This window comes from Octopus sinensis, linkage group LG6 (genome assembly GCF_006345805.1).
Source record: "Octopus sinensis linkage group LG6, ASM634580v1, whole genome shotgun sequence".
In the NCBI taxonomy this organism is placed as follows: domain Eukaryota; kingdom Metazoa; phylum Mollusca; class Cephalopoda; order Octopoda; family Octopodidae; genus Octopus; species Octopus sinensis.
In genome coordinates, this window is record NC_043002.1 from 38,744,434 (window position 1) to 38,750,124 (window position 5,691).

Consider the following 5,691-nt stretch of genomic DNA (forward strand, 5'->3'; position numbering starts at 1 on the left):
GGTTCCTTCGGCGGGCAACTATTGTTGCCCGCCTTCTTTTTAATCCTTTTTGAGTTGAGGAGGCTGAAGCCTCCTCGACCACATCCACCTTTCCCTTTGACCGGGTAAGTGAGGTGGCATCTAGTGACTGTTCCAAGACCTTACCATGGCCCTGGGGGCAGTTCCTTTTAATTTGGCCTGGCTGCAGGCACAAGTGACACTTTGGGGGACGTCCCTCAAGTATCACCGGATACCTGCAGCCAGCCATTTTCAAGAAATCTGGAAAAACCAGTTCTGTTGCGGCCGATGGGGTCCACAGAGTCAAAATCGCTTTTGACCCTTCCCAATCGACCGCCGGCAATACCCTTACATTTAAGAGCCTGGGCCCGCCATCCCCCAGTCCCCGTCGGATGGTATCTTCAATCCAATCCGCTTCGGTGCCCAGGGGCAGCCCACATACCCAGGCTCGTATTAATTTTCTTCCACATTATGACGGGAGAAACAGAATTTCCTTGCCTTCTAAAGGCTGACTCGCAAACTGGCGAGCCTTTCCCCCGTTGTCAAACAGCAACCATACGGTTGCATGTTTGACACCACGGGATATACATTTTACAGAGGACAAATGTTCTTTAAGTTCATTTTTTATGACTTGTTTTGGGAAGACGGTGATGGAATTAAGAACTTTAAGTACCATCGTCTTCTCCTCCATATCTTTTAACCACTGCTTAGGCGGGTTAATTTCCCACTCTAAGACAGAGCTTTTCTTTTTAAGTTCCTTCTCTGCCATGTCAAAAAACAGTTCAAAAGTAGTTCAAAAGACAGTCTGCCAAAAAATTAAATCGATTAAAAATAAAACAAAATAAAAGAGGAGGGGAGGAAACTGAAATTAAAGTAATGAAAAGAATGAACCAAAATTTAGAAAGAAAGAAAAAATAGAAGAAGGGAAAAGTAAAAGAAAAACCTCACAAATAGCACAGACAGGGAATCCTTTGTATAATACTCCAAAAAGGTAATCCAAAAGGGCAATCCAAATGGCTTATTCTTATTTTTCTGGCGAGATACGCCCACTAGAATTCACAAGAAGAATTCTCAAGTAAAAATTCTCAATTCACCGTTACGGTGATGAGAACCCAGTATTTTGCTCGCTATAGCGAGCCATAATTGACAATTTTTCTTTTTGTTCTTTTTTTCTGTTCACAGAGCCGAAACTCACATCTGCTCACTGTAACAGTCCAGACCAACTAGTGTTGCATTCTGGGTATGCAAGCTACTTACCACACGTCCACTCCTTCTAAGTATAGACTATGTGAAAGGGTGAAATGAATAATTAAGCTCATTGTTTCTGCCTCCCCAGCCTTAGTTAAGAGGGAATCCATATATATACACGGACTTATGGGACTTGTGTGACCTGGAAATTAGGCTAGCATTATGAAATATTGCCGGAAAATCAAAGTAACAATTTCAATGAGTAGAAGACATACTCTGGTCTGCACGTGTTCTACGAGACCTGCAATATGTTAGAGACATCTTCCTTTTATGCGTTTTTCACATAAAACTTGAACTAGGCCACAGGTGCTGCATAACTCCCTCGGACTGAAAATAAAAATAACCTTTCTAAAAGGTTGAAAAATATAAAAATATCAAAACGAAGATACAGAAATAAAAATATATGCAGAGGAGGCATGTAGAGATTATCCATAATATGAATGTTAAAAACAATGAAAAAAGGAAAAGAAAACGAATGAAAAGAAAACACAGACTAGATTCCATGAGTCGTATATTGATGCTAAAATACAAATATAGCACTATCTAACTTGTTAATCATGTAATATTAATAAACTAAATACATTAGCCACATGCGCATTATCAATTGCATTTGCAAATACGTGAACAACATACAATATAATAACGAAATTAATCTCATATATACAACTAAAACAACAGCTATAATAAGAAAACTATTAATAATTTTCAATTGAAAACCGTAATTTTTTTTACTCTTTTTTGTCTTTCATTTACTTATTTCAATCATTTGACTGCGGCCATGCTGGAGCACCTCCTTTAGTCGAACAAATCGACCCAAGGACTTATTCTTTGCAAGCCTAGTACTTATTTCATCAGTCTCTTTACCGAACCGCTAAGTTACAGGGACGTAAACGCACTAACATCGGTTGTCCAGTAATGGTGGGAAGACAAACAGACACACAAATACACATACACATACACATACATATATATACGACGAGCTTCTTTTAGTTTCCGTCTACCAAATCCACTCAGAAGGAGTTGGTCGGCCCGAGGCTATATTAGAAGACGCGCAGTGGGATTGAACACGGAAGCGTTTGGTTGGAAAGCAAGCTTCTTACCACACAGTCATTCCTTTTATTGCAATCCTACTTCCTGACTGAAATATTTTGTTAGTATATAGATTATTTCATCTGGAATCGAACATGAAGCTCTGCTCTTCATCACAATTAGCTCCATTTGTAGTGTCCATTCTCTATTGTATTGTGTTACAAAGACCATTTTTTCTCTTTCTGAGTGTTTACAATCAGAACATCTTAAATAAGCTGTACAATATTCTGATTGTTATTGCCAGCAGACTCCTAATGTGGCGATCGAGAAGAATTGTTTGCGCCACGAGAAGAATTGTTAGCGGCATTTCTTCTGAGTTGAAATTCTACCGGTGTTCACTTCGCCTTTCATCTTTTCGTGGTCGATAAAATAAGTACCAGTCAGAAGTTGACGTAATCGGGTTCCACCTCTCCTCAAAGAAAAAATGCTGGCCCTGTGCCAAAAGTTGGACCTATTATTAAGAGATTCAAAGGTGGCTGATTCGTTAGCACTTGATATTTAGTGATATTTTTTCTGGCTTTATATTCTGAGTTCAAATTCCGGTGAGGTTTAAATTTTGCCTTTCATCCTTTCGAAATTGATAAAATAAGTACCAGTTGAGCACTGGGATCTAGACTCCCAACCTCTTAAATATCAGGTTTTTTGCCTACAATAGAAATAAATGTTAGAAGATTCCGTTATTCCAAAGCACCAGGAGGAATTGTTGGATGATTAGCCGCACATATGTAACCCGTTGACTGGTTTTACTAACACTAGCACTTAGAGTCTTAGGTACTTAACGGAGTCCGCCCTATTGTTAACATTCGGGTTAGGTTTCCGTTTATAAACATACTTTCCTCTTTCCGGCCCAATAATCTCAGAAGATCTAAAACGGGTCATAGGACTGTCTTTCCTCTCTATTAGAAGATTTGAAAGCACATCAACAAATACATGGCATGCTAGAAATCTCACCAACAGGCAAGAAGAATACTCTAATCACACTCTACTAACATAAATATCACGGGTGGAACTCCTTATATCATAGGAATGCATCACCAAATGTTCATCAGGTATCAAACAATAATATCCATCATTATGGATCACACCTGTACAAAAGAGTGTCATGGTACTCAGTAAGACAATAAAGATTAAAATTTCCCTTTCATCCCACTTTTCATCTGCTATATGATTTTCTCATTTCATTGACTTCTTACGCTGCGAACCCGTAGCTTAAGTTGCATGACATACTCTTCTAAGGCGTTTTTATCTTCATACATAACTGTGTGAGCATTTGCTGTTGTTGTTTAGCTTCATGTCCACGATGATCTGGCAAAATTATGATCAAGAACATAGGATCTGAGACGACCCCTACTTTTAGACGTAACTAAGGACACGTTATGGTGCCCTTTCATTTTTTAAGACGGTAGGATATGGACTGATAGGTATTTGATTACTTCTTCTAGTAGGTCAAATGATCACGTAAACAGTCTATCCATAGGTGACAGAAATGCAATGCAAGTCGCTATTTCTCAAGAATTTGTAATCTGATTTATCGTTCGATTCTTTTCCTTAAGAAAAAGAATAAAGTTGTAGGTTTTGACTCAGACAACCATGTTTATTCGTTGATTTAATCATTACATTTGTATAGCATAATTAGTTGATAACCTCTCTAGATACAATACAAGAAATGTGACCAGCGGACAGATACACAGAAATCAGATAATACCTGCATAATCTACCATGACCTCAAATGAACTACACTATGTGTTATAAACTGGATAAAGTAGCATCAATCTGACAGAAACGTTACTCTATAAATAATTCCAATTCTCGTGACATAGTTTAGTTGAAAGTTTGTAAAAATTTCTTTTGAGATTTATAGTAAATGTATGTTATATTTGCTTCACTAAAGCTTTACGAATATGTTTAACTCATGAGGAGTGTTGCATTTCGTTAATTCTATACACGAATATAACCAATAACCCGTATCACATAGTGTGAAATGGTGTGGATCATTTATTATGAAATGCATGAAAGCGTCACAATCAAGAATATTCTGATGAATATGAGGACCCCATGATGAAGATGCGCAAATCAATACATATGACTGCATTCTGAATAACGTAACTCAATCCAGAGACAAAAATATTGCCAATAGGAGCCAAAGAAGGCGCTTCACCATTGTCACTCAAAGTGTTGATAGTCGCTAGATTCATCTTTCAATCACACAAAAGGCACTGCCATATATTATATATATATATATATATAGGCGCAGGAGTGGCTCTGTGGTAAGAAACTTGCTTCCCAACCACATGGTTCCAGGTTCAGTCCCACTCCATGGTATCTTGGAGAAGTGTCTTCTACTAAAACCTCGGGCGGATCAAAGCCTTGTATGTGGATTTGGAAACTAAAAGAAACCCGTCGTATATATATATTATATATATATATATATATATATATATATATATATATATATATATATATATATATATATAATATATATATATATATATATATATATATATATATATAGTTAATCCAAACAAGAAAGCACAAAAAAAACACAACAACGCGAGGACGTGGAACAAATATAGTATTATTGGACGCTCAGGAAAGAAGGAAAGAAGGAGGGTTTAACGTTTATATATATATATATACATACATATATATATATATATGTATGTACTTGTGTGTATGTACCTGTGTACCAGTGTTTGTTCCCCCCGCCACACCATCGCTTGACAACCAATGTGGGCATCTTTACGTTCGAGTAACATAGCGGGTCGGTAAAAGAGTCTAATCGAATAAGTATTAGGCTTACAAAGAATAATCCCTTCAGTCGATTAGTTCGACTAAATGCGGTACTCCAGCATGGCCGCAATCAAATGACTGAAACAAGTAATGGAATCAAAACGTAAAAGAATATATATGTATATAAGCAATGTCGACAAATAATATGGTGACTGGTAATTACTCAAAATTTTGTTTATTTTATTTTACAATGTCACACACTATATTTATGATTACTGCGATCTACCCGTGATTCCACGGCATAGAGTGTGGGCAGCTGCATATTCAATCGGGCATTATTCGTTTCCATATTCTCTATCGTTATGATTTTTCTTAATATACACTCCAGATATTACCATCCAGTGAAGCTAACACGGACATACCCATCGGAGGAATTTACAGTATGAGTGACAACCGCTAGTTGTCATAGACTTTGAATATTAATCGTTGCGGCTTGCCATAACCTGGAACATAACTCAGAGCTACTGTAGTAAACAATATCTCCCTCTAAACTGACATTGTATATATATATATATATATATATATATATATATATGTGTGTATATATATTTATATATATATATATAT